General features: G+C 39.5%; 2 pseudogenes; one reads left to right on the forward strand and one right to left on the reverse strand.

Annotated features, from left to right (window-relative positions):
- Nucleotides 1-595: 595 nt before the first annotated feature.
- On the reverse strand, nt 596-850 carry LOC149990549 (small ribosomal subunit protein eS21 pseudogene; annotated as a pseudogene).
- Nucleotides 851-9,416: 8,566 nt separating this feature from the next.
- On the forward strand, nt 9,417-9,881 carry LOC149990550 (large ribosomal subunit protein eL27 pseudogene; annotated as a pseudogene).
- The last annotated feature ends 1,881 nt before the right edge of the window (nt 9,882-11,762 follow it).

Genomic DNA, 11,762 nt, shown 5'->3' on the forward strand with positions numbered 1-11,762 from the left:
TTGAAGAAATCCCACTTAGTTATAGTGTATAATTCTTTTTAAACATTATTTAGTTAGATTGGCTAATATTTTGGTTAAGATTTTTACATCTATGCTCATGAGAGGTATTGGCCTGTAGTTTTTTCCTGTGAGGTCTTTGTCTTAGGTGTTGGTTTTAGGGCAATGTTGGCCTCATAAAATGAGATAGGAAATATTCCCACTCCTTCCATCTTCTAGAAGAGATTGTAGAGAATTGGTATAATTTCTTCCTTAAATGTTTGGTAGAATTCACCAGTGAACACATCTGAGCCTGAGTGCTTTCTGTTTTGGAAAGTTGTTAATTATTGTTTCAACTTCTTTAAGCAATGTAGGTTTATTCACGTTGTCCATTTCTTCTTTTGTGAGTTTTGAAAGATTGTGTTGTTCAAGAAATTGTTCTATTTATTCTAGGATGTCAAATTTGTAGGCATCGAGTTGTTCATAATATTCCTTTTTCGTCCCTTTAATGTCCATGGAACATGTGATGGATGCCCCTCTTTCATTCTGGGGGGGGGAGTAGGGGAAAGGGTTTCACTATTTATTTATGAAAAAATTTCACATCTGTGATGCTCTCCAGTCAGAAGTTCTTGGAGACTATGCCGGCGGCCTTGGCCAATCGAAGAATGGAGTCGTTCGACTTCACCCATCCTCCGAATAGCCCCGCAGGTAACATAGGTTTTAAACTGGCGTTAAATACCTGTCATCACCTTGTCAACTTCAGCCACACTCATCTGGATGAACGCGTGGTCCTTGGTGCGATGATGCAGTTGTTGCTGGACGAGCATCTCCGCGGCAGGTACAGGCCCACGAACTCACCAGTGTTGTTCTGCATGTTTAGAGTACTCCTGCTGCCACCACCGCAAGTGCGTCTGCAGAAAGAGAGTGAGGCTTCCCAGGGCAGCACTATTGTCAGGAACGCCCTGCATTCATTTTTGATATTAGTAATTCGTGTCTTCTCTCTTCTCTTTCTTTTTCCCTTAGTCTGGGTGGGGGCTTATCAATGTATTTTTATCATTTTTTTAAAAAAGCAGCTCTTGGTTTCAATGATTTTTTTCTATTGATTTTCTGCATCCAATTTCATTGAATCTTGTTCTAATTTTTATCGTTTCTGCTATTCTGCTTACTTTGAATTTGATTTGCTCTTCTCCTCCTAGTATCCCAAGGTAGAAACTTAGACTATTAGTCCATTTATTGGTTTCCAACATACACATTTAACACTATAAATTGCCCTCTGAGAATTGTGTTCACTGCATCCCAAATTTTGGTGAGTAGTATTTTCATTTTCAATTAGTTCAAAATACATTCTAATTTCTCTTGAGATTTCTTCTTTGATCCATGTGTTATTTAGAAATGTGTTACTTAATCTTGCATATTTTGAGATTTTGTAGTTATCTTTCTGTTATTGATGCCTTCTTTAAATCAGTTGTGGTCCAAGAGCAGACATTGTATGTTTTCTACTCTTTTAAATTTATTTAGGTGTGCTGTATAGACCTATCTCAGTGAATCTTCTATGGGAGCTGGAGAATAATCTGTATTCTTCTCTTGTCAGAGGACGTAGTCTATACATTTTAATTATATCCCATTGATTGATGATGTTGTTGAGTTCAGCTATGTCCTTCCTGAATTTCTGCCTGCTGGATCTGTTGATTTCTGATAAAGAAGGGTTAAATATCCCACTATGATAGTGGGTTCATCTATTTCTCTTTGCAATTCTATTAATTTTTTCCTGGCATAGTTTTATGTTTTGTTGTTAGGATCATACATGCTAAGAAATGATATGTATTCTTAGAGAATTGACCCCTCTATCATGATATAATGCCATTCTTTATACCTGATAAGATTCCTTGTTTTAAAGAACTCTGTATGATTTAATATAGCTACACCCATATTCGTTTGATTAGTGTTAAAACGATGTGCTTTTCTCCATGTACTTGGGTCTTGTTTTTTGATCCATTCTGACAATCTTTATCTTTCATTTAATGCATTTAGATAATTGACATTCAAAGTAACCAATGATATAGTTAAAATAATATTTAACGTACTTGTTACTGTTTTCTATTTGTTGCACTTGTTCTTTGTTCCTGTTTTTCCTTTTTAATCTTCTTTTTTCTCATTTAAAAATTTTTATTGCTGTTCAATTATAGTTGTCCCAGTTTTTCTCCCATTTCTCTCCCCTGTCCAGCCGCCCCCCAACCCCACTCCCACTGTTAATCTCCACCCTGTTGTTCATGTCCATGTGTCCTTTAAACTTGTTCTTTGACTAGACCCTTCCCCTTCTTTCCCCTGCTATCCCCCTCCCTGGTCACTGTCAGTTTGTTTCTTATTTCCATGTCGCTGGTTCTATTTTGCTCATTTGTTTGTTTTTGTACGTTAGGTTCTGCTTCTAGGTGAGATCAGATGGTTTTTGTATTTCACCACCTGGCTTATTTCACAATATTCTCTAGTTCCATCCATGCTGTTGCAAAGGGTAAAAATTCATTCTTGCTTTCTGCTGCATAGTATTCCATTCTGTAAATGTACCACAGGTTTTTTAAAAATTTTATTTATTGTTTTTCTGTTATAGTTGTCCCATTTTTTCCCCCATTGCTCCCCCTCCACCCTGCCCACTCCTTCTCCAACAGTCAATCCCCACCCCGTTGTCCATGCCCATGGGTCATTTATACTAGTTCCTTGATAGACCCTTCTCCTCATCCTTGCCAGCACACGTTTTCTGTTGAGTTGTTGATGATGGCCATTCTGACTGGTGTGAGCTGGTATCTCATTGTGCTTTTTATTTGCATCTCTCTGATGTCTACTGATGTTGAACATTATTTCATGTGTTTGTGGATACTTTGTATGTCCTCTTTGGATAAGTCTTTGTTTAGTTTCTTTGCCCATTTTTAATTGGGTTGTCTGTTTTCTTGATGTTGAGTTGTATAAGTTCTTTATATATTTTGGAGATCAGTCCCCTGTCTGAGATATCATTGGCAAATATGTTTTTCCCATATGGTTGGTTTCCTTTTCATCTTGCTGATGTTTTCTTTTGCTGAGCAGAAAGTCTTTAGTTTGCTCTAGTCGCATTTGTTTAATTTTTTTCTTCATTTCCCTTGCCTTAAGAGATATATCGGCAAAAATATTGCTATGCGGGATATCTGAAATTAGCCTGCCTGTGTTTTCCTCTAGGACTTTTATGGTGTTATTGCTTACATTTAAGTATTTGATCCATCTTGAATTTACTCTGGTGTAGGGTGTAAGTTGGTGGTCTAATTTCGTTTTTTTGCACGTCCTTGTCCAGTTCTCCCAGCACCATTTGTTGAAGAGGCTCTTTTCATTCCATTTGATGTTCTTTCCCCCTTTATTAAATATTAGTTGACCATATAGACGTGGGTTATTTCTGGGCTCTCTGTTCTTTTCCATTGATCTATATGTCTGTTCTTATACCAGTACCAGACTCTTTTGATTACAATGGCTTTGTAGTATAGTTTGACATCAGGTAGTGTGATTTCTCCTACCATATTCTTCTTCCTCAAGATTGCTGTGGATATTCAGGGTCTTTTTTTTGTTCCATATAAATTTTTGAAGTATTTGTTCTAGCTCTGTGAATATGTCACTGATATTTTAATAGGAATTGTGTTGAATCTATAAATTGTTTTGGGTAGTATGGACATTTTAATGATGTTGATTTTTCCTGTCCATGAACATGGTATATGCTTCCATTTATTTGTATCTTCCTTAATTTATTTCTTCAGTGTTATATAGTTTTCTGAGGATAGGTCTGTTACCTCCTCGGTTAAGTTTATTCCTAGGTACTTTATTTTTCTTGTTGCTATGGTAAATGGAATTTTATTTTTTAGTTTCTATCTCTCACATTTTATTGTTGGTGTACAGAAATGCCTTCAATTTCTGAATATTGACTTTGTACCCTGCTCTTTTGCCAAATTCACTTATTAGGCCAAGTAGTTTTTTGGTGGAGTCTACAGGTTTTTCTATGTAAACTGTCATGTCATCTGCAAATAATGCAGTTTTACATCCTTTTTTCCAATTTGGATGCCTTTTATTTCTTTTCCCTGTCTAATTGCTATGGCTAGAACTTTCAAAACTATGTTGGTTAGAAGTGGAGAGACTGGATGTCTTTGTTTTGTTCCTGATCTTAGGGGGAAAGCTTGTAATTTTTACCCATTGACTATGATGTTGGCTTCAGGTTTCTCGTATATGGCCTTTATTATGTTGAGGTACGCTCCCTCTATTCACATTTTTCTGAGTGTTTTCATCATAAATGGGTGTTATACTTTATCAAATGCTTTTTTATCATCTATTGATATGATCATGTGATTTTTGTCTTTCATTTTGTTTATGTGGTGCATTACATTTATTGATTTGTGAATATTAAGCCATCCTTGCATCTCTGTGGTGAATCCCACTTGATTGTGGTGTATGATCTTTTTTAATGTGTTGCTAGATCAGGTTTGTCAATATTTTGTTGAGGATGTTAGCATCTATGTTCATCAGCGATATTGGCCTATAGTTTTTTTTTTTTTGTTGTGTCTTGATCTGGTTTTGGAATTAGGGTAATAATGGCCTCATAGAAAGAGTTTAGGTGTCTTCCTTATTCTTGGAATTTTTAGAATACTTTGAGGAGGGCAGCAGTTAGTTCTTCCCTAAATGTTTTATAAAATTCGCCTGTGAAGCCATCCAGTCCAGGGCTTCTGTGTGCCAGGAGTTTTGATTACTGTTTCAATTTCACTAGTTGTTATTGGTCTGTTCAGGCTGCTTCTTCTTGATTCAGTTTTGGAAGATTATATGTTTCCAGAAATTTGTCCATTTCACCTAGGTTATTGAATTTCTTGTTATACAGCTGTTTGTAGTAATTTCTTATAATCCTTTGTATTTCTGTGGTATCGGATGTGATTTCTTCTCTTTCATTTCTGATTTTGTATATTTGGGTCCTCTCTCTTTTTTTCTTGTTTTTTTTTTCCAGATTTAATGTGTTTTATTGATTAAAATATTACATTTGTGCCAATTTCCCTTCCCTCTGCTCCCCTCCACCCGGTGGCCCCCCTCCCTACAGTTGTCCCCCCCTTTTAGATTATGTCCATTAGTTGTGCATACAGTTCCTCCCAACCTCTCTCCATCTATTCCATTCCCTCCTACCATGATCCCCAATTCCTATATCATCTCCCTCCCTCTCCCCACTCCCCCTCCCTGTTGACCTCCCCTCAATATGCTTCCCGTACCCACAGTTCCTTTTCCACTCTCGTTGCCTGTTTAGTTTGCCTTTGTTTCATCTCCCTAGCTTCTGTTTTTTAAACCAGTCCCTTTAACATCTCATATAACAGTGGTTTGGATCTAATGAACTCTTTCAGTTTTATTTTGTCCTGGAAACACTTTCTCTGTCCTTCTATTCTGAATGACAATTTCGCTGGATAGAGTATTCGTGGTTGTAGGTTTTGGATTTTCATTACTTTGAATATTTCTTGCCAGTCCCTTCTTGCCTGTAGGGTCTCCCTTGAGAAGTCAGCTGATAGTCTAATTGGGACCCCTTTGTACATAATTCTTTTCTTCTCTCTTGCTGCTTTTAAGATTCTCTCTTTATCTTTAATTTTTGACATTTTGATTATAATGTGTCTTGGAGTGGTTCTCCCTGGGTACAGTCTCTTGGGAACTCTCCTTGCTTCCTGGACCTGCAAGTCTATTCCCTTCCCCAAGTCTGGGAAGTTCTCCTTTATTATATTTTCACTCAATTTTTCAAGTTCTAGTTCATCTTCCTCGCTCTCTGGCAAACCAATGATTCTTATGTTGGGCCTTTTATAGCTGTCCCAGAGGTTTCTGATCCTCTCATCATTGCTTCCCATTTCCTCTCGCTGCATTGGTTGACTGCTTGTTCCTTCTCCATATTCCAGTTTGTTGAAATGAACTCTGGATTTTTTTTCCTCACCATCTGTCTCGTATGTGGTTTTGTTCCTTTCGTTATGAATGTTTTTCGCTTCTTTCTTATCTTTTTCCTGCTCTTTTGTGAATTCTGTAAGCCACCTGATAACAATGGCCCAGAACTGAGCCTCTGACAGGTTTCTTATCTGTTCATCTGTCAGGTTCTCTATCTGTTGCCTGGTGAGCTGTGCCACCGGGATTTCTATAGTTGTCTGCCTCATTTTGACAGATGCGTTTTGTTTTCTTGGGCAGGCTGTAGGGGGCAGTGCTTGTGTACGCGTCAAAATTCAGCGACCGGCGCCTGTCCGCGACCTATTTCGCAGCCCTGTGGTGCTTTTTTGGGGGCGGGGGTCCAAGATGGATTCACACAGTTATTCAGCTAGGAGACCGGGATCCGTCTTCCCGCCCCCTTGGGCCTCACTGTTCAAGGCGATGCGGTGGCTGCTTTCCCCAGCGCTGGGGTCGCGCACTGCCAGGGGCTTGACTGCAGCCGGGATTTTTCGCCGCCCCGCCGCTGTCCCAGGTGCGACCGCAAACAGCGCTGCCCTCTTTAACTCTTACCTGCCCAAATGGCACCACTGGTTTATAACTTCATATGTTGGGCTTCCGTGTAGTTTTATTTTCTGGAATTTCTAGTTATCCTTTGTTTTGAAGTAGTTGTATTCCTCTCTAGTTGTAGAGGGAGACCTAGCCTGTCCGTCTAAGCCTCCATCTTGGCCGGAAGTCCTCTCTCTTTTTTTCTTGATGAGCCAGGCTAAAGGCTTGTGAATTTTGTTTATCTTTTCAAAGAACTAGCTCCTGGTCTTATTGATCTTTTGACTTATTTGTGTAGTCTCTATGTCATTTAATTCTGCTCTGATGTTGATTTCCTTCCTTCTACTTGCTCTGGGCTTTGTTTGTTGTTCCTCTAGTTCTTGTAGCTATAGGGTTAGAATTTTTATTTGACATTCTTCTATCCTTTGTTTTTTTAACATATTTTACTGATTATGCTGTTACAGTTGTCCCAATTTCTTTTCCCTTTGTTCCCCTCCACACAGTGACCACCCCCACTCCAGTTGCCCCCCCTCAGTCCATGACCATTGGTTGTGCACACAGTTCTTCTCAACATCTTCCTGTCTACTCCACTCCCTCCTTCTATGCTTCTTAATTCCTGCATCATCTCCCTCCATTTCCCCACTTCACCCTCCCCACTGACATCCCCCCAAAATGTTCCCCATACCTATAATTTTTTTTCCAATCTCGTTGCCTACTTAGTTTGGCTCCGTTTCGATTCCTTAGCTTCTGTTGCTGGTTGTTGTGATGCAGTTTTCATTTTAATGTTCATAGTTTTTATCCTCCTTCTTCTAAACAAATCCCTTTAACATCTCATATACCAGTGGTTTGGATCTAATGAACTCCTTCAATTTTACTTTGTCCTGGAAAAACTTTCTTTGTCCTTCTATTCTGAATGACAGCTTCGCTGGATATAGTAACTGGCTGTAGGTTTTTGCTTTTCATTACTTTGAATATTTCTTGCCAGTCCCTTCTAGCCTGCAGAGTCTCCTTTGAGAAATCAGCTGATAGTTTAATTGGGACCCCTTTGTACATAATTCTCTTCTTTCTTGCTGCTTTTAAGATTCTCTCTTAATCCTTAATTTTTGACATTTTGATTATAATGTATCTTGGTGTGGTTCTCCCTGGGTCCAGTTTTTCGGGAACTCTCTGTGCTTCCTGGACCTGTAAGTCTATTTCCTTCCCCAAGTTAGGGAAGTTCTGCTTTATTATTTTTTCACTTAATTTTTCAATTTCTAGTTCTTCTTCTTCACCTTCTGGCAACCCTGTAACTTGGATGTTCGCCTTCTTATAGTTGTTCCAGAGGTTTCTGAGCTTCTCCTTATTTTCCTCACTTTTTGTTTCCACTTTCTGCACTGGTTGACTGTTCCTTCCCTATGTTCCGATTTGTTGATTTGATCCCTGGATTTCCTTCCCTTACCACTTGTCTCGTATGTGTTTTTGTTCATTTCAGCAGGACTAGCCTTCATTCCTTCCCCATCTTGATTAAGTCCCACTGTTAGGTTATCTATCTGTTCATCCGTTAATTCATGTATTTGCTTTCTGGTCAGCTGTGTGATTGGGATCTCTATCATTTTCCCTGCCATCCTGGCAGTTTTTTGCTTCTGGGGCCGGGCTGTCACACCTCCTACGCTATAGGGGGCAGAGCCCTGTGTACGCATCACTACCGGGCAACCCTTCTCACCACACTGTGGCACTTTGTATGGGGGCTGGGGTCCAAGATGGATTTCTGCCATTTTCTCCCTGCTGAGAGACTAGGAGCTTCCTCCTCTGTCCCCAACCCCTCTGGGCCTCACTGTTCGAGGAAATGGGGGTCTGCCTTCCCCAGCATTGGAATTGCGAGCTGACGGGTTTGGTCTGCAGCTAAGGTTGCCCCCAGGCGCTTCTTGCCTCCCCTTAAATGTGGGTGTTTGTGCTTACTGCAGTCCCCCCGCCCATCGCTGCAGCTGCCGCTGCCAGCACAGCTTGACTTCTCTGCCCCGGCTTTGCCTCTCCTACCCATCCAGACGAGCACCACTTGTTTATAACTTCATATGTTGGACATCCATGTAGCTTTATTTTCTGGAACTTCTGGTTATTTCTGGTTTTGCAGTAGTTATAGTCCTTCTTAGTTGAGGGAGATGGAGCATCTCAGTCTACGCCTCCATCTTGGCCCAAAGTCTTCTTTTATCCTTTTTAAGTAGGCCTGTATTGCTATAAACTTTACTTTTCAGGACTGCTTTCGCTGTGTCCCACAGGTTTTGGGTTGTTGTGTGTTCATTATTCTTTGTTTCCAGAAACTTTTTGATTTCTTCCTTGATCTCATTGTTAACCCATTCATTGTTTAATAGCATGTTATTTATTCTCCATGAGTTTGAATGTTTTTGAGTTTTTTCCTCGAGGTTGATTTCCAGTTTCAAGCCATTGTGATATGAGAAGATGCTTGATAAAATTTCAATTTTCTTGAATTTGTTGAAGCTTGTTTTGTGTCCTAAGAATGTTGTTTATCTTTGAAAATGTTTCATGTGCACTTGAAAAGAATGTGTATTTTGCTTCTTTGGGGTGAAAAGTTCTATATATATCAATTAAGTCCATTTGATCTAGCGTTATTCAATACCTCAATATCCTTAGTGTTTCTTTGCTTCAAAGATCTGTCTATTGTTGATAATGGGGTGTTAAAGTCCTCTACTATGAATGTGTTGCTGTTGATATCCTTCTTGTAGTCTTCCAATATTTTCCTTATATATTTGGGTGCTCCTATGTTGGGTGCATATATATTTACCAGGGTTATATCTTCTTGACAAATTGTTCCCTTAAGTATGAAACGTCCTTCTTTGTGTTTTTATGTCCTCTGTTGTGAAATCTATTTTGTATGATATAAGTATTGCTACCCCGGTTTTGTTTTTTTTTTCACTTCCATTTGCTTGAAATACTTTTTAACTTTCTTTTCTGCCCTAGGCCCCAGCGGCAGCTGTCAAAATGGGCAAGTTTATGAAACCCGGGAAGGTGGTGCTGGTCCTGGCTGGACGCTACTCTGGACGCAAAGCGGTCATCGTAAAGAACATTGATGATGGCACGTCAGACCGCCCCTACAATCATGCTCTGGTGGCTGGAATTGACCGCTATCCCCGCAAAGTGACAGCTGCCATGGGCAAGAAGAAAATTGCCAAGAGGTCTAAGATCAAGTCTTTTGTAAAAGTTTATAACTACAATCACCTCATGCCCACCAGATACTCTGTGGATGTCCCCTTGGACAAAACTGTTGTCAACAAGGACATCTTCAGAGACCCTGCTCTGAAACGCAAGGCCAGACGGGAGGCCAAGGTCAAGTTTGAAGAGAGGTACAAGACCGGCAAGAACAAATGGTTCTTCCAGAAGCTGCGGTTTTAGATCTTTTTTGTTTCAATCATTAAAAATAAAAAATAAAAAAAAACTTTTTACATTCCTTCACTTTTAGTCTGTGTAAATCTTTTGTTTTCAGATGGGTCCCTTGTAGACAGCATATATGTGGGTCATGTTTTTGTCTCCATTCCTCTACCCTATATCTTTTTATTGGAGCATTTAATCTATTTACATTTAAGGTTATTATTGACAGGTATTTATTCATTGTGACTTTTTCCATTTGTACCTGCGTTCCTCTCCCTCTCTTTTTTTCTTCTTCTTCTTAAAGCATTCCCTTTAGCATCTCTTGCAATGCTGGTTTTGTGGAGACGTATTCTTTTAGTCTTCCTTTGTCTGGGAAACTCCTTGGGGAAGTGTCTGTTCAGGTCCTTTGCTCATTTTTTAATTGGATTTTTTGCCTTCCTGGTGTTGAGTCATATGAGTTATTTATATATTTTGGAGTTCAAACCCCTGTCTGAGGTATCATTCACAAATATGTTTTCCCATACAGTTGGTTCCCTTTTCATTTTGCTGATGTTTTCTTCAGCTGTGCAGAAGCTTTTTAATGTTTTTGTGTTTGTATTCCACTATTTTACTGCCTTTTTGTTTTAATTGAGTATTTTATATGATCCATGGTCTCTCCTTTCATAGATTATTGGTTATAATTCTACATTTTTTTACATTCCCTTTTGCACTATTTCTTAGTCCTTCCACCATTGTTACTGTTATCTATTTTTGCCCTTCCGCACCTAACAAAGGATAAGAATCACTCTCTGGGCTGTCATAAGGATTAAATGAAAACGCCTGTATAAAGTTTTTAGCCTGCTCCTGGCACAGAGTAAGAGTAAAATGAATGTGAGCTAATGTCCTCATGAACGTCTGGAAAGATCTGTGTCCTAACGAAGGAGTCAATTTCAAAATAAATCAATCTAAGGACTAACAATTTGTTTAATCAGTCAATTATTTTAAAGTAGAATGTTGGTGGAATTGGGGGTTGGGCTCCAAGTACTTCAGATGGAGAAAATAAGGGTGCATCAGGCTGCCAGGCTACAGAATGAGGGACTAAAGGAGAATAAGATCCAAGAATAGAGGCTGGCATCCAAAATCCAGCAGAGTGCTCAACAGATGCTTTGACTCAAGGAACTGGGCTGAGAGGCAGAGATTAAGAAGAGGTCGTGGATCAAACAGAGGTTAATAGACAAAATGGATGGTGTGGGTGGATCCAGGAGAGGCTGGTCAGTATGGGTTGGGAGAAGGAAGGGACAGCATGAAGCAAAGTTACATGGCTCCATTCACTTTGAGCACAGAAGACCCTTCCCATTGATTCCTGGTGTCCTCAAAGGGGTAGAAGAAGGCAATGGGAAGAACTCATTAACTGAGGTTCAGGTTCAGAGGGCTTCACCACTGGAGAGCCTGGGAAAAGGAAAAAACACCTCCATCCAGCCTGATCTTGGCCCTGCTCTCAGGGAGTCAGCTGATATGCACCAACGTGGAAAAAAAGCCACAACAGAAAAGGAAGCCATTCCTCCAGCATTTCTTTTTTTTCTTTTGTGCATGTGTAGGGGGGTGTTATAAAGATTAATTTTATCATTGTTCTTAATACTACATATATATTTTATATTTTTCAAACTATATTTCAAAACAAAGTGATCATTAACTGTTTTAAAATAATTGCAAATTGCTTAAAGTCTGACTATAAATTATATTAAAGAAAAATAGATGCTGTAGCCCTGGCCAGGTGGTCAGTTGGTTGGAGCATCATCCAGTAAACAAGAAGGTTGTGGGTTCAATTCTTGGTCAGGGCACATACCTAGATTATGCTTTCCAACCATGTTTGGGGCACATATGAAAGGCAACTGATCCATGTTTCTCTCACTTCTCATGTTTCTCTCTCTCTCTCTCTCTCTCTCTCCCCCTCCCCCAGC

The sequence above is a fragment of the Furipterus horrens genome, unplaced genomic scaffold (genome assembly GCF_987537825.1).
Source record: "Furipterus horrens unplaced genomic scaffold, mFurHor1.1.pri manual_scaffold_17, whole genome shotgun sequence".
Classification (NCBI taxonomy): Eukaryota; Metazoa; Chordata; class Mammalia; order Chiroptera; family Furipteridae; genus Furipterus; species Furipterus horrens.